Consider the following 18292-nt stretch of genomic DNA (forward strand, 5'->3'; position numbering starts at 1 on the left):
GTTTGCTTAACATGTGAGTTGTACTTGGAAAAACAAACTTACTCAAGATGTGTTCCATAATAAAACAAACTTCAAGACCAACTTATTTGAATAACATAAAATTTCCAGTTCCACTAGAATTTGATGTTAATTCATTGTATTGTGTCAACCTAAATATTTTTTTAAAAGTTATTCTGTCTTGTTATCTGTCTTGCTAGTGCTAGCAACCCCTCTTCCATTTTTATATACTTTGTTCCTTGGTGGTGTGAGTCATTTCCTTTACTTGGATTCGTGAGGCTAAAGAGCACACAGGCCACTGTTTGTGGCCCCAGAATGACCACTGTACTGTCCAGCTAGGATAACTTTAATAGGAATGTGAAATAACTAAGGCACTTTTTCCACTGCTAAAATAATAGCATTATCCATACTGGTGTTGAACCTGGGCGTTACAGCTGAAAGGCGCTCCTGTGCATGTGTAGCCTTGGTTAGAAAAACCCAAGATGATGCTAGGTCACGTTGGGGTTGTGAATGCTACAGAGAGCATCGCGTGGATATTTTGTGTAAGCTTTATTGTAAATAAGAAGTGAAGTTCTGATCATCTCTGTCTCAGGGACAAAAAAGAATAAATTGGTGAAAGACAGTTGGAAAAGAATTTTTAATCTCTGAGAAGGAGGAGAAAAAAATTGGAAATACGTAAATGATGAGTAACTGGAAAACTGATTGAAGCTTTATTTTACTTCGAGAAAATGTAGAAGATTCTCAATGAAATACAGTAAAAGGAAATTCAAAATCAAGGAAAGAAACGAACATGTTTAAATATATAAATAAAATTTACAACCAAAAGAGGTGGCTGATACTTAAAAGATATTTATAATTAAAAAAAGACTGAAATATAGATATTGGGAACGTTCAGGGTCATTATAATCAACTGGAACAAACTGTGTTCCACAATAATTACATTTCAAGATTCTGTTTACTCCTGTCTATTAAAGAACAGGGTGTCCCTACTAAGAGGGACAAATTAACCTTTGTCAGCTTGTGGTGAGGTGTTCGCCTGTTGCTCTGCAGCATCTGGAACTAATCGCTGAAAGACTAGTCTGACTTCAGATCAGTGTGGCAATTCCTGGGTTGCTGAAACAGCAAGTCGATTTGCTCACTTAAGGGCTGTATTTACTACTTTATGCTGAAGCTTCATTTTATATTTAAGTCCTGTTTCGTCGTTTGCATTACTTATTTTTTTTTAAATAGATCACTTCAGTGCACAGAGATGTGCTCGTTTGGTGAGGAATCTTCCATGAAGAGTCTGCCCGTGTTTGCAGTATAGATAAAGCTTGTATGCATTGTTTGGCTTGCATTTTTGAAGTCTGTGAGCATTAAATACTGTAGCTTATTTTAGTTTGCATGGATACTTATAATTAAAGGGAATTTGCAAGTAGAAACTTTGTTTAGGCTGTATGTGCAGAAATAACACCATACAGATTGAATTCTAAAGATATGCGCACATTTTTATACGAAAATGTGGCTGAACAGTTAGGAAAGAGGTTAAATAGATATAAATGTGAAACAAGCGTGAGGGAGAAGCCCTCCAACGGTATTCACAAATAAGAGAAAAGGCATTACTTACTATGTATTCAGCAACATCAAGCAGGACAGAAGCTGTAGGACCAGAAAGAAAGAGATGCACAGTACAAGAGGTGTTTGGTTTGGGGTGTTTTACCTGCTCCCCTCCCTCAGTTCTGTATGCCAGCGATGTGATGGGGAACACTGCAATGTTAAGTGCCTGGCAGCTCACCCCTTTAGCTTGTCTACAACCCCATCTGTTTCTACAAAAGGCAGGTCTTTTTCTAGGATTCTGTCTGGCATCAGGTGGGAGAAGGTCAAAACGTCAATAGGGACTATTTTATCACCATTAGGAGTCAAAAGGTATGATGACATTAAGTTACATCTTCTTGACCTGTGCCCTCTGCTATTTCAGCCCTTTCTTTCTGATGTAGTCACGACTTATTCCAGGTCAAGCCTTAAGAGCAATATCCAAATCTGTTCAAAACCAGAGAAGACTAAGTTAGTTGATTTGTACTTTCATCTGCTGCAGCAGATGTTGGTTGCTTCCCTTCTGCTGCTTTCTCTCTTGGCCCTCCCTGCTGTATCTTAGGTGATATGGGGTTCACACGTAGGTTCACATGGGCTAGATTGTAGCAGCATCCCAAATGTGCCTAGCAGTGTGAAAACACAAAGGAATATTGTTCTTTCCACAAAGAGGCTAGAAAAACAATAAAAGAAAAAAGGGATGCAAAGAGCACTACGCCAAGCAGCTATGATGATTAGTGTGGTGATAAATACATTCTTTATTGTTTATATATTTTCATATATTTTTCTGTACATTCTGCACGCGTGACTAAACAGAGTAAATTTCCTTCTTTTTCCCATGAGTTCACCCACTCATATTCCACTCCCCTAGCTGCTTACTATCTTTTGTTTATTTTATTTACCTTAAAGTGAATAAACTTAAATGAAAAAATAAATAAAAAGGAGCCAAGTAAATGATTTTGACGTGCAGTTTCCTGTAGGGTACAGAATTGGGTCATTTGAAGAAATTTAAATTTTTGAATAGGAACAAGAGAAAAGTTGGTGTTTGCTTTCATTTGTCTTTTTGCTAGAAGTGTAATAAACCCTAGGTAACAGACTAGGGTGTTATTGTTCTCAGGTTGATAAAGTCTGCACGGAAAGTACCATTCAATTCCTTTGAAATTACAGAACTGCCAAATTATAAACAAGCTCAGTGGAACACAAGAAGTTCTTATGAATTTTATCTCTTTCATTTTATGGTGTTCAATATCCTGCCCTTTATTAAACCACCTAAGGGATGGACAGTGAGAATCAAGAAGTCTGTTACTGTTCCCAGGGGCCTACTCCATCCCTCATTTATTTGACTTCTCATTTTTAGTAAAACTAGTATCTCTCATCTAGAACTGATGTTACGCTGTCACACACACAGACAGACACACGCCTTCTCACAGAAAACTCATATGGAAGGGACTCTACAGGGTCAGCTAACTCACCTGCTTGCCCAAGGCAGAGTCAGCTCCGTCTCAACCCTCCCTGACAAATGTTTCCCTAACTTTTTCTTCAAACCCCCGGTGATGACCGTTTCACTGTCTCCCCAAGCTTTCAATACTGTTGCTTCACCCTTATGAAGCTCTGGTGAATGGTAAGTCATTCCTACGTTCGCCTGAGTAAGAAATTGTTTGTTCATTGAAAGGTGAAATCTGCCTTTGCCCCTGTGGTGGGAAGTGATAGTAGTGAGGATTTTTTTTTCCATATAAGTTTTACATTATCTCTTCTGTAAAGACATATGCATCTTGTGCATCTCTCTCTTCGCACGTGCGTTTATATACACACACACATGTGTATGTGCCATTAGCAAGTTGTATGTCAAGTCGTATAACCACGATTAATGCATGTAGCCTTTTACTGCCATACACCTGCAGGTGGAAGAAGTTGTAGCTTCTCTGGGGTGACAGTGGGTATGCAGAGTGTGGCCCCTTTGCTGTCGTTTGAGGGATATGGTGAAAACCGTATTTCTGCGTAGCATGAGGGTTCTTCCCTGTTTTCTGCCGATTAGCTCACATACGTGAGATAAATCTGATCTAGAGACTTCACTGCAGGAGAGTGCACGGAGCCCATGAAAAGATGAGCAGTGCTTTGGAATAGATTCTAGGTCACGGGGTTTTTTATTTTATTTTATTTTACTTCTTAAGATACAAATTTAGAAACTCATTAAAGCTTTGTCCTTATGGATTAGCCATACTTAAAACAACTACAGGATTTTCTCTGAAGGGTATGATAGAATTTGTTCACAAGATTAAGGACAGGCGAAGGGTGTCATCCCAAGCCCACAGAAGTCAGTGAGGAGCTTCGCTGACTGTTAAGGCCTTCAGAATTTCACAGGGCGGGGAAAGAGCTTATTTTACTTCTTGGATAAGTAATAATTCATTACTATTTCCTAATAGAAACCATGGGCATTGATTTCCCATAGATTTCTGTGTGGTGGTTTATAAGACTAATTTTTATAAATGGCTTCTGTTTGCAGATGTAAGCAATCTCTTACTGCAGTGTCCGTACAACTACCATTAAGCAAATGGTTGTTATTAGCAGGTACCCTTTTTAAGCTTAATTTTGTTTAAGCATTATTTTTTTTTAAAATCCAGAGATCTGTAAAATTGCAAAATGGGAAAACAAATCCATATCTAGTTCAGATGGCTGAGAAATCTTTCATAAAATTGATTTAGAACGCATCTTAAGAAGATGGACACAGCTCTGCAGTTTTGACTGTGTAATTCTAAATATAATTCTAAATTCCATTAATTCTAAACATAATTGCATGAAAAGACAAGGAAGATCAGGGAGAAATGTAACTGCATGGAATAAATGGGTCTCTTAAATACATATACATTCTTCATTTAACTTACTTCCCCTGAAACCTTGATTTTAATCTTACCTCAGGTAACACATCTCTCTTTAGCAGTTTCTTTTTAGAGTAACACCTTAGCCAAGGGAATGTGAAAATTATGATCTTGAAGTCCTATTTCTGGAGGTTTACAACTCAAACATTGAAACGTTTACTCTCAGGTGAAATGCGCTGTGTGAGGTCTCTGATGTCCTGGCAGGGAAGTTTTGCTGTTCCATTAACTGCTCTGGGTTGTACGAGCTCCCCAGAAGTCGCTTGCCTGAATTCATCTTTGTGCGGGGCAACAGTAGGGGAGGGCGATTGCAGGGTGTACTGGCAATACTGTTGCTTTTCGGGCTTTTCACCATTAAGACCTCAGCTGAGAATGCAGTTACAGATGGGAAATGTTCTGACTGTTGAGGGCTCAGTATTCTGGTCTGAAGAATGATTTCTGAAATGCAGAGATGTCTGTCTACCTTGTGCCCTTAAAAGCTGTGGCTGGTTTCCGAGGTCATCCCTTCCCCACTATATTTTGTAACGTAGCCCGTTGTCAGAAGTAAGCATTGCACTGCATTTTAAGTGCCCCTCATTTACCTAATACATTTGTAGAACCTCATGCAAGAAGTTATTTTAGTAATAATTATTTATTAGATTCTTGTAACTGTTATCTTTTGCCTCGAGGGCAAGGAAGTCCTGTTAGTTCCATGGGAATTGCAGCTGCTGATTTCTGCTCTTTTAAGTGCTGAAAGGGTTTGGGAGCCTAACAGAGGTGGTTCTCCTCCCCGGCACTTCTTTTGGAAATATTTGTTTCATTAACCCAGATGTTATGGGATCTAGCTTCTTGAATGTAGCTAAATATCTAGGTACTGAGGTTTACATGTGCTAGCGATTGGATGGGGAGATACTTTTGAAATAAATCGGGATTTCTTGAGGAAATGGGTTTTGTCCAGGGAGCTGTGACACATGGCTAAACCTTTGTACTCTTGATGCCAAATTTGAACATATATGCAAGACAAGATCCTGAGTAAAATGAGCTCGGCATGAGTAAAGATAGCAAATCCGATCCTTACTTACATATAATAAAAAAAACAGCTAGTTTAAGTTGCCCTTAAGAAAACCCAATAGTGAAACTCTGAATATATGGTAGCTGCTGCTGTAAAATCATTATAAACTGATATACTGTTTTGTGAAAGTAAAAATTATTTCCTGCAAGTGCTTTACTGTTTACTACATTTCCAGTTAAGGGTTTTAAAACGTGCATGTGATGCTGTTTTCATAAAACTTTTTTATTTAAGGTATCTATTAATATCTTCTTAATTATTCATGTCATTTAAATTTTACATGTTACTGCCACAAGATATAGCTACCTTTTCTGTAAGAAACAGTGTACTGTCACGTATTATACTTCAGGGCAATGTTAAGACTTAGTCAGTATGTGTTATATCTGGATTTAAGAAACGGAAGAGCCATGAATCTCAGTTTTCTCTCTCCCTTGCTCCTTTTGGCTTTCACATCTGTTATGGCTGTGATGTGAAATACCTGCAAACTGCACAATTTGGCCTGATGTAAATTTAAAGAATTGTTTAAGCAGTTTACGTTTTACATACTCATTTTGTTTCAGTGAGCTTTTAAAGATTCTTAATTATACGGAGATGTAAAAGTCTTGAGTTTCCATTTGACTACTGAAATCAAGAGAGAATTTTTTCCGAGTGGCTTCAATGGTAACAGTGCTGGCACTTGGCTGCCTTTGAAAATCAGGCCCATAATTTATTAAACAATAAATCACTGTCAGCATTTACAGTGGATTTACAGCGGATGTCAGCATTTACAGTGGGTATATACAGCATTTAGACTATAAATATGCCCATTAGTTTAATCATTACAGAAGTGGAAGAGTTACTGTTAGCTTCAGCTGGGACACTGCTTGGCTGCCAGCCAAGGCCAGGCTGTTCAATTTTGGATAGTTGCAGTGGGCTTTTTCTTCGGGAATTTGTCACGATGGCACGATGGTGGTTTGCTCAGTGTCTGTGTATCAGACCAGACAGTATGGCAGCTCTGCTGGAATAGGCAGTATGCAAACGCGTAGTACGAGGCCGTCCCTTTTACTGAAGTGGTTGCCTGTGAAAGAGGGAAAGAGAGAAATAAAGAGGCCCTGTGATTTACAAAGAAAATCTTGTCTCAGCCGAGGGTTAGCACCCATGTTTCCTGATGCCAGCGGCAGCTTATGGTCTGTTCTTGGGGCCGGCTCCCCCGTCACTTCAGTAGGGCTGTGCTGCTTGACACAAGCTGGAGTTCCTCTTACAGCCTGGAGCAGTTATTAATGCAGTAGTTGTATAGGAAAATGCAAATACATGTACATATTTGTATGATATCTACATAACTTGAAGTGAAAATCAAATTGTTATGCTTTCACTGAGCTGAGTGCAGGTGTTCCGATAGTGGAAAGAACCACAGAGAAAAGCAGTGGATGTGCTGCAGCAGGACCGCACAACACAAAACGTGCTGCTGTGTAAAACAGTTACTGTTCTGTGCTGGTGGAATTCACTTCTTAGCATTCTGCCTATTCAGGGAGCCCAAGTCAGTGCGTTTAAAGGAAAGAGTACAGTTTTGGATATAAGAGTCTGAGTTCCACCTAAATTCTGCTATAGGTGTCTAAATCTGTTTTAAATCTAACTTGAAACCAAAGGGACATGTAGGTGGTAGGCGTACGTATGTCTCTCTTGAAGAGCAGCACTTGGTGTTTCAAGGGCAAATATGTCAGGTCCAGACCCTCAGGAAGAGCTGCGGCTCCACTGTGTTCCTGTTTGTCAGAGGCCCAGTGGCTGTGGGCGAGACATGTTTTCTGATTGGTGACAACTTCGGTGCAGCTGCAACCAAATCCTTAACTGACAGCGTGTCCTCTAGGACGGCTTCATGGACAGTCTCCCATCACTTCAGTCACTGACTTCACATCTACTGTAATTTAAAGAAGCTTTTTTGTGGTTTTTTTTTTGTTTGTTTGTTTTGGTTTGTTTTTTTTTGTTTGGTAGGTTTTTTTTGGGGTGTGTGTGGTTTTGTTTGTTTTTCTAAATGGGAAGTTAGAAAGCTGTTATGATTTTCTGACACGGAAGCCAGAGAGAATAAAGAATACAGAACTTGTCCTGTATTTTTAGGGAAAATTGCTTCTCTTCACACCCGCTTGCGTTGAATAATTCAAGTAAACAAATCAGGACCAAATTTTCACTCAGCCCCTGCACATTAATAATCTTATCCATACAGCTTCCCATCATGGCTCTTTAGGATAGGGACATTGTTTGAACTGTTTTATTACAGGAAATATATGTCATGAACTTGTATATCTTAATGTTCATGACATCTATGACACTTTCAGAATTAGAAACCTTTAAAAGAAAATGCTGTAAATACGTTCTTCCCATGGAGGTGAGTCAGTGAGTGAATACCCTTTGAAATGAGCTGAGGAGAGCTCCTCTCTCTGGAGGTGGGAGGAGGCTCCAGAAATATGAATATGGGGAATTCTGGTTTTGAAAGGAGCATTTAAAGGAGAGGATCTGTTCCTCTGTGGGACAGACAGAGGGACGTGCAGTGGGGCTGGGCAGATATTACCAATTCCTGAAACTGCAGTAAAGGTGGCCCTTCACAACTTTAGTCTCTTTTTATTCCTTCCATGCTACATAACACCAAGTGCAATGGGTTCTTGTAACTCCCATTTGGAAGGATTATTACTTGCTCCTATAACAAAACAGCCATGGTAGGAGCAGATACACGCGAGGACAATCGCTGAAAATACCCCCGCAAAGCTGGTGGACATTGATGTTTGAAAGGTGCGTGTGCCCGATGCTCGGTGACACAGTTTGCAAGCTAAAACTTTGGAGTTGGGCAGAATTTCAGCTTCTGAGAAACTACTCTTGGGTCCGTGGCTGGCTGCAAAGGGGGATGCAGAGAAACAGTCAAAACAGCAAAAGTACATATAACAGGTCAGACAAGTAAAAGAAGTGACAAACCACTTTATGGCCAAATACAGGCCCCTCTTATGCTAGTATAAATCTGAAAAAATAGCAACAAAATGAAGCCTTCAGAATGAAAAGGCATGCAAAGGAGGTTTTTAAATCAATCTTGGCTAAGATTATGTTAGTTTTACTAAAATCATTCATCCACCCTTGCACGTCCTAAATTACAGCTATGTGGCAAGTTCTACATGTGAGAGAAAACTGTTGGTTGAAAATGAAAGTGCTGTGAAAACACTGGGATGGCAATGCTGGTGTGCACGGGTGTTACTTATTCGTAAGTGCTCTCATATGCACTGCCCCTCTTGGTAAACTGCATATTGTGGGATCGAGGTTGGCATAAAAGAACATTTTGTGCAGATCTTCAAAATGCACTGATGAAATCTGTGTTTGTATTCAGCGTCAAATATTTCATCCTCCAATACTTTTGTAAAATGCTGAATTAATTCATGGGAATTGGTAGTACAGCTATTCTCACAGCAAATATGAGATCTGCAGCATGCTAATGTTCAATGGTCCATATTTTTTAGAGGTGAAATATAGCTACGTAAGCATTCCAAAAGTTTCTGTATGTATGCTAGCACTTTGAAAAAGGCCCTAAGGGGCACACTTGAAAATGGACTTTTTTCACTCTTTTGAAACTTGTCCTCTGCCTTTTCTTTGCAACAGGATCTAACTTCATTTCAATGTTATTTTTGTTTAGTCTTTTTTATTATTATTATTTTTTTTTAAAGTTTGGTTTGCATAAATAAATTTAATCTGAAATCTTCATTTATATGGCCTTGATCTTGCTGCCTTTTTCAAAGCGTATTTGTTTTCTACGGGTTCTCTAGCTGCAAAAATATACAATGTGAATGTTCACCCCAGGGTCAAAACAATGCTTCTGAGTGTAAAATTTGACAATGTGCATATTTATCCAGCTGATAAATACGTCAAATACAAGAGATGTGCTTGACAAGAAGATAGGAAGCAAAGTTTTGAGGAAATGGAGGCATATATCCACTCTTACTGTTTTCCGTGGCCTTTCAGCTGTTTTTGTTGGCGTATCTCTAGCTTAGCTCAAGCTAATAGTTATGCTGATGGATATGAAGTCGTAAGGAAGTTGCAGTGTAAGGAAAATACTAATTTGCGGTCTTAGAAATTGTCAGAGGATGACAGTAGTAAGAATGGGATAATGTCTGAAGATTTTGCTCTGATCATTAGTGAGAGTTTCTTCAAGTAAAAGTCTGAAAACTGAGAAAGGGCTTAAGAGTTTGCTAATTATGATTACCTACATGAAGACAGAAATCGTATTTAAAAATGTGCATACATCATTTGTTCTAATGTAATAAGCAGAAGTAATATATAAAAGTAATTTTACTGGGGAAAGCAGTAATTAACCTATCCTGTTACCATGAAACAGACTTTTTACTAGAGAGAGTTCTGCTGGGGATAGCAATCTTACCTTTGATTATGTGCTATTACATTATGAAAACTGCAGTTCAGTCAAATCTTTCAACAGATTTTCAATTTAATGTAGTATAAGCTTATTGAGCTTAAGCTTGGTATGAAGATTGCTAAAGGTAACAATTTTTTGCAGTCTTTTCACAGAAAGCTAGAACAAACGAACGACAGGTGCGAAATAATCTTACAGTTAAGAAATGTGACTTGTAAAATTTGCATGTTTTGAGTAACAACATCTCTAATTTCTTTTAGGCTTGATTAACTTTTATAGTGTGGTTCACAGGGCCAGGAAGACTTAATTATAGTGTGAAGCAACTCACCATCCTCGGATAGGCTGAGTTCCTGGTAAGAAGTGTTTAAGGTCTCTTAAAGTCTGTAGCAGCAAGAGCAGCAGGCAAAAGCCAATTACTGCTGAAAATGTAAACTTAACAATTAGCAGGTAAAGAATAGTGTTTGGGAGATGATGCTCAGCGTGATGAAAATATATACCAATCCAATAATATTGATTCTAGGCTGCTGGTGAAGGAAAGGAGACTGTCCTGGGAGAGCCACCCCAGCACTGCTCTGAGGCTGCAACTCACAGTGAAGCTTTTTCTACAACTGGGCAGGGGGTGAGGGGGAGTCCAAATTTGACCTTAGTGTTGGTCCCAACTTTGGATATTTAAATTGACTAATATGTAAATTCTGCAAATGAAGATTTACACCTCCCCTGGGTCTTACACGACCCATCAAGTTATGGGCAGCATTGCCACAGAGAGCAGTGAGTGTGCAGTTGAACTTCTGCTGAGTTGCAGAGAGGGAGTGCAGCAGCCTGCCTGACGCATATGTATCAATATACATACATAATAAAAATATCAAAAAAATATATAAATATACGATTTATCCATCTATCTCTGCCCAGGAGTACAACTAAACTTTGAGCAGGTCGTACACTCCTTTGCTGGTTGCGCTGTGTTCACCTGGTTGTATGTTGCACACAGGCTAGCTCCTTCCTTTCCGCCTTGGCATCATCTGTGCCCAGCTGAGCAGTGGGCTTGGCCAGACTCATAGTTTGTGCCCAGTTACGCTGCGTCTTAGTTTGTGTCTGCTCTGATATCAGTCATCTCCAAAGTTATATGACCCATTTTACTGCACTGTAAAAACGGAAGCACTTAGTAGCAATACGCCCTGCCAGGGGTGGCAAAGCAGCTGATCACAAAGATACACATCAGCAAGGGGAAGTAGAATTTAAACTCCCTTTTAATTTGTGCCGAGACATTAACTGGGAATTATGAACCAGTGCTATTTAGTGAAATACATGGTCTTTAATAGATTGTGGGGGTGCATGCTTAACATGTAGGACAAAGTGAGTGGTGTATCTGATTGGATTAGCGGCAAATTTAATCTAGTGTATGACACTGCTGATTCAACAGTCTTTTTTTTTTTTTTTTTTAGGATGAAAGTGACTTTGGCTTGATATGTGATCTGTTCAGTGCGCTAAATTAACTGTAGGCTGTATGGGTTTGATCCGTTATTTCAATGGGGAAAGGAATTTAATTTGAGAAGGTCACAATATGCAGTATGAGAAATTATTTGCTTTACAGTATGGGAAAGCTTTTCTGTGACGTGAAATTTCTTCAAATATGATCTCCAAGCAGTAAATAACTTGCAAAGACATTTCCCCAGAATATCAGCACCTACTGCATAATTTGTGAAAACTTGTTTTTTCCATGATATTTTCCAAACCTGAATCCAAAGGACAAATATCCTTTTTCCTGTAAAGACATTTCTCTGAATCAGCAGATTTGATTGAACGTTCTTACAAGATGAAGATAAAAGCCAATGTAAATATGTTAAGCATAGGCTGAATTTTAGTCTTGCCTTTGTGGGAAAAGCATCTTGCGACTTCATGAGTATTATTAAAATTGCAAGTCAAATCACAACAGTCCTGCATTAGTCCTAGGTCAGTGCATTAAACTTTTAAAAAGTGATGTGTGTGTCATGAAAGATTAGGAAAACTGATTCAGATCTTAAAGCAGTACGTGTCTATGATGTGTTGTTCTGTTCCTAGGACATGCCTGTGAGATAGGTCAGAATTGAAGACCTGGGGATTATGGACTGAGGCTCCTTTACAGAATTCATAAAAATGGACATTTCTACATGTCCAAATGTCAGCTCTAGGCACAGTCACTCCAGGTAGCCTTAAGGTATGTTCACTTACCATTACTGTGCTACTATAGAGTTGAGCGAGAACTCTTGCTGCCGTGCTTTGGAGAGAAACAGAGTTTGTTTTCAGTTAGAACAGTCATTTCTGCTGGTCGTTTTACTTACATTTGTGAATATTTATATAGAAGTGGGGAAAAATGGTTTGCAGATGAAACTTCTGTATTGATCAAAATGCCAGAGATTAGATCTGGCTAATGCTTACTATAAACACATTGTACAGTTGCAGAGTATATACTTTTTTTTTCAGCTTAGATTCTATGTGTTATCTTGAACTTAGAAGAGTCGCCGACTTCTGTTTTTTACACTGTTGACTAGAGTTGTTAAATATCTTATGTGCTAGCACAAATATTTTTAATAAAACAGAGTAAAATGTCACTTTTGGCAGTATTGCAACTATTGTTGCAGTAAGTATGGTACTTAACAAATGTGCAGTCATAAGAGCTTTCAAGAAAAAACACTTTCAACTTATTTTAATGTATTTATTTTACAGTTTTGAAATGTACTTAGTTGCCAGCTGAGGAAAGAACTGGTTAGGTGGCACCAGCAGTGGATATTGTTTGGGATTTGACAAGAGCTAGTAGAGAAATGTAGGAACTTTGATACTGCATAGTGAGCATTTCTGAAACAAAATTGGCTATTACCAACATTTAACATGTTCAGTGACAAATGCTTTGATGCTCAAGGGATTGTAGACTTTCTTTGGAGGTAATGGATGACTTGAAGAAAACTGTCTAAAAAAAAAAAAAATCAGTTCTTAAGTTTACAGGGAATTCTATTCCTTTACATAAGAAACATTGTGTTCATTTTAGGACTAAGGCAGTAAAGATAAGGTGATTTTCTGAAAATAAGTTTACTGATTATTACTTACTTCCTCTGATTTTACTTTTTCAAAACAGGTCTGCATTCCTCTGACTTCCACAATAAGAGATTTGTCTCGCTTGTTAGTTCAACTTGAGGTCAAGTTTCCTTTCTCCGACTCTGCCTCCCTCTCTTTCTCTTTTCCATTCTGAAAGCTTCAAATCCAAGTGTCAGTCTATTCTGTAATCTTTTTCTAACCAAAAGATCCAATCCTTTTGAGACCTGACCCTTTAATCTTGTATTCTTCTAAGACAGAGCAATGACTTGCATGTTTGTGCTTAACACAAATATAAGCGTTTTCATCAAAAAATTAAATGTCCTGGGTAAGGATGGTAATCAGCAAGCAAATCTGGAAGGTGACAAAAGGTTCTTCTCATTACTGGTATTTCTTGTAAGGAAAGCTGGTGTCTGTTCAGTCTGAAATAAAAGGGTGGTCTTTGATCATTTATTGCCCTGGAGCAGTGTCCTGGTCACAGGATCACCTGTGCTTTCTGTCCATGCTTGAAGTTCTATGTGAGGTCAAAACCGGGGGCTCGGGGGCAGATCAGTCTTAGAGGAAATGTTGTTGCTGCATGTTGTACCTCTTCTCCATTCAGCTGAAAATGGTGGCCTCAACTGCAACAGCTTTCAGTCATGTTTAGATGATGGTTAGATAATACTGTTGACTGTCATGGTTTAACCCCAACCGGCAGCTAGAACCACGCAGCCGCTTGCTCACTCTCCCCAGTTGCAATGGGGGAGAGACTCAGAAGAGTAAAAGTGAGGAAAAACTCGTGGGTCGAGATAAACACAGTTTAATAGGGAGAGCAAAAGCTGCGCATGCAGGCAAAGCAAAACAAGAAATTCATTCCCTGCTTCCCATCGGCAGGCAGGTGTTCAGCCATCTCCAAGAAAGCAGGACTCCATCACATGTAACGGTTAGTTGGGAAGGCAAATGCCATAACTCCAAGTGTCATGTCATTGTGTCTCCCCCCCCCTTCTTCTTTGCCCAGCTTTATATACTAAGCGTGACATCATATGGCGTGGAATATTCCTTTGTTCAGCTGGGGCCAGCTGTCCCGGCTGTGTCTCCTCCTAACTTCTTATGGCCCCCCAGCCTGCCTGTTGGCGGGGCGATGTGAGGACCAGAAAGGGCCTTGAGCGCTTAGCAACAACCGAAACCACCGATGCGCTATCACACTATTCCCATCCCAAATCCAAAACATAGCACTACACCAGCTGCTAGCAAAAAAAGTTAAATCCATCCCAGCCCTGATGGTGACACAGTCATAACTGTTTTGTTAAAATGTTGTGTCCAGGCAACTCTAATTCTTTTTACTTACAGACTCCACCATGGTTACCAAATTCATACAGCTGGCTAAGTCTGGTATAACACTGTTGAATCTTGGGCTTTTCCTTTTTCTCTGATCATGGGAAGCAGCCCTTGGAGTCAGGGTTCCTGGGAGTGTGGGTATCACCGAGATATCTAGAGTTTGCCCCTTAGAGCAATTGGAGTTAGTTTATAGAAAACCAAAATGAAACAGAGATACCAAGAATGTTCTCTTCTGTCTTAAGAGCAGGTAACAATTCCCTTTGTGGGGAATACAGAAACCAAATCCTTCTGCTCATCTCCAGTATAAATGTCAGCTTGGCACTCCGATCAGTGAAGTTAAGGATTCATAGCATCCTTGTATCGTTTACTAAAGGAAATTCTTCTTTCAAACCAGAAAAAGCGCGTGGCCTTTTAATAACCTCCCTCTAGTCACCGCATGTATTCTGTGACTGTAGCACTTTTTTTGCTGTCCTATACAGTGTAAATTGTTCCTGCGTGCTGTCTGTGGAGCCAGGCCTCTGGTCATAATATAACAAATACTCTCAGCAAAACTCAGCCAACTATGTCAGTTGCCCCTGCAAGCATTCCCTTAACAAAGAGTGAAAATGAAACTTAGGAATATTGGGAGTCATTGAAGTGGAAGGACTTTATCCGCAGACCTGCGTGTAACAAGCAGGTGTGGGAACTGGAGAACGAGGTGGAAAAAATATCAACTCACTACCACTTCCCAGCCTATGAAGTGGTTTAGAGATGTGTTCAATGCCTTTTTTTTTTAATTGTGCCTGTTTGTAACAATGGGACAGAAGAAACACTCCCTCCCCCCCCCCCCCCCCAACACCAACAAAAAAGCAACTGACAACCAAAACCCAAAACAAAACCCCAAAACCAAAGCAGAAAGTTGCCATTACTATTCTTGTAGCTCCATTTGCTGCCCAAGGGCTTTGGTCTACCAAATTCTGTTTGTCTGATGAGAAATGATGGAACTTGCCACTCTGCTGGATGAGTTCAGTTCCCACCAGTGTTGAATCCTGAGTACTCAAGAAAAGGTTATCTCAGCTGTCTGACAAAATGCCGTCTTCCTTGGAAAGTGCAGGCTGGCCTGGCTGTGCTGGCGGCTGTCAGCGGAGAGGCATGTAGCGTTTAGCGGCTGCTCTGCCTGATAATTCTCTTGCTGCTGCTGTTGTTGTGGAGCTTCACTGAAATGTGTTTATGCTACAGGAAAAGCAAGCTTATAATTTTCCTGAGCTCCTGGCATGTTTCCAGGAAGAAGTTGTTTTGTGTGTCAACTGTTTCTGGAGTCAGTATGTCGTAATTGCTGCTATTAGAAGAATGGGAGGAAAGGAGATTCCTTTTACTCTCCAATCCCACGCTTTGAGATTTTTCTGTTAGTCTCCATTAAGACTGGAAATTTGTGTTGAGTTTGTGAGCAAAAGTCTTTTTCCAAACCTTGCCTTCTCCACAGCCGGTGGCGCGAGCCCTGCACAAAGTGTGCCCCTGAACTGTATGCCCCAGTCTCTGCCAGAGAGGAGCTAAGGGCAGTTCTCTGGTAAACTCTGCTGGAGGCCAGGCAGCTGTTACCATCTAGGAAATACCTGGGTTGCTGGGGCTCATCTTCTGTGTAAGCTTTCTCACTCTATTTAGGGACTTCGGTAACACTTAAATGTAATATGATAAATCTTGGTGCTAAAGTACCTATTCCTGTACTCCCATAGAAGCAGGTGGATGGAGGAGGCATCGCAGGATGCTCTCCAGTGGGGGTTTGCCAGCTGGGGCGGACGGGTTTCCTTCTGGTGTGCAACGGGATGTAAACGAAGTGACAGAGGGTAAGTGATACAGGTTTTCTCCTGCTGTTTCCGTAGGTGAACATAAAAGCAGGGTTGTCCTAATGAATGGCAGGAAGTAATGCAGATGGGTTGGAACTGGAAATAGAGGATATAAACCTCCTGCAACAAATTGTTACTACAGATCTTATGTTTATGTCCTAAGTCACATGAAGAATGTTGTTCATAAACTTAATTTTGGTCCAGTTGCTTTCCCATTTTTGCCAAAATTTTCTGTAGAGGAAAAAGCCCCCAGCCGCCTTTTGGCCGTATCCACTTCCATCAGCGAAAAGGAAACCGGGCATTCACAGAATTCCTGGAATTATTCTCAAAATTCCCTTGTCTCTGCAGGACAGGAAGCCAGACGGCATTGTTTTAATGGCATTTTTCTAGCCTTAAACCTCTGAGGCTTTCTATATTTCTCAGCTTTCGTCAGAAATTTCAGGATGCTGTCTGCATTTTGTTACAGCAGCTACCCTCACAGCTCTCTTATATGCTTGTTCTACCTTCTTTGTCCTCAGTACTATAGTATCTGAGCTCATCCCTGTGTAATAAAAAAGTAGGTAGTCCTGAGGAAGGCTGAGGGGAGACCTTCTCACTCTCTATAACTACCTCACTTGGAGTGAGGTGGGGTTGGTCTCTTCTCCCAAGTAACAAGTGATAGGACAAGAGGAAATGGCGTTAAGTTGCCCCGGGAGAGGTTTGGGGTGGATATTAGGAAAAATTTCTTCACAGAAGGGGTTATCAAACATTGGAACAGGCTGCCCAGGGAAGTGGTTGAATCACCATCCCTGGAGGTATTGAAAAGGCGTGTAGAGGTGGTCCTTAGGGACATGGTTTGGTGGTGCTTTTGTCAGTGCTAAGTTAATGGTTGGACTCGATGATCTTCAAGGTCCCTTCCAACCTAGACGATTTGATGTTTTGTTGTCTTTTTAACATGAATTGCAGTGGTCATATGTAGGTAATATGATTTGTAATTGCCACCCCTGCCTCCCGTTTTACTTGTAGTTTAACTTCAGTTTGTAGTTACAGTCACGTATGTCTCTTATTTCCCAGAACTCTGGGAATAATTATGTCCTTTTGTCTTCATTCTAGAAAGTCTCAGGAGATACAGTCCTAGTTTGCAGCTGCTGGGAGAGTAAAATGTTGGTATTTTTTATTTTTCTAGAGTTTATTATATTTCACAACATTATTATATTTCAGTTTTAGTGTTAATCGGAAAGACGTCGTAACTGTGACTGTACCATACCACCTGCTTAGGAAATGCTCAGCTAAGGAGCAAAAATCTCTCTTCTGTCTTTTTGTCTGCTGAAGGATCAAATTTTTAGTTCTTGTAATCCTACAAAAAAAGCCTTCAGAATGTGGCCAGAATGAAACCCTAATAACTCTAAGGCAGGTAGTGAATGAAAAGACTCTCACCTCACACGCATGTGCGCACACAAATGTGCAGTCTTGATTTTTGAGGTCTGCCTCATTATTCTGTGTGCACTGTGTAGCGTAAGAGGGACCTGATACCGAACGGGGCAAGAAAGGGGCCTCAGGAGGTCGTGCAGCCCCACTCCTTATGCCGGGGCAGAAGGGCTAGTAACGAATTGCTCTGTAGATCTCAGCATGAAGGACATGAGATTCCAACAGCCTTTGTAACCAAAAGCCTTTCTCAATTATTTATATGTTTGAGGAGAGGAAATACGTAAGTTGCTTTCCCATTAGTGAAGTAACAAGGAAATAAACAGAGGAGACCTTGTTTAAAATATTTGTTTTGTTCCGATGATGCAGATAAGCAGCTGTGAGAGCTCTCAAGTTTGCTCCGTGAATCATTCTGAGCTTTGTCAGGATGTCGAAGCCCCTTGTACAACTGAACAAAGCACTGTATCCCTGATTAAAGACATGCAGATGATTTAAAGACTTGCAGAATTATTGCAACTGTTTGTTTACCGTTTTCAGGTTCTAGAGTACTTCCTATATTTGACTGATTTTGTCCCTGCTGAATTAAATGGTACTTGAAACATAAAAGGAAAAAGTGCAGGGGCAGCCACCAGCAGTGTGGCATCATTTCGTGCGTTTAAGAGAGAGCTAAGAGTGAGACGTGCAGATTCAGAAATGGCCTTGCTGGGTGGTTGATGGCAATGGTAGCAACAAAGGTGTATGGGCGGTTCTGCAGAAGATTTACTGTCCTTATTATTAATCCTTATTGTATTATTATTACTGTCCTTTCTCCTAAATA

The 18292-nt window shown here is 40.1% G+C and overlaps 1 protein-coding gene and 1 long non-coding RNA gene across 2 annotated transcripts in view; one reads left to right on the forward strand and one right to left on the reverse strand.

Annotated features, from left to right (window-relative positions):
* Positions 1 to 18292, forward strand: part of CCDC85A (coiled-coil domain containing 85A) — a gene marked incomplete at its 5' end in the record, with an annotated part of 82403 nt that overhangs the window by 33061 nt on the left and 31050 nt on the right. The window lies entirely within an intron of this gene.
* Positions 6492 to 13005, reverse strand: LOC309670773. The gene is made up of 3 exons (XR_014269043.1): positions 12947 to 13005; positions 12074 to 12119; positions 6492 to 6544 (listed from the first exon to the last, which is right to left on the reverse strand). It is a non-coding gene; the product is annotated as an uncharacterized lncRNA (long non-coding RNA).

This window comes from Vanellus vanellus (assembly GCF_965231255.1).
Source record: "Vanellus vanellus genome assembly, chromosome: 3".
NCBI lineage: Eukaryota > Metazoa > Chordata > Aves > Charadriiformes > Charadriidae > Vanellus > Vanellus vanellus.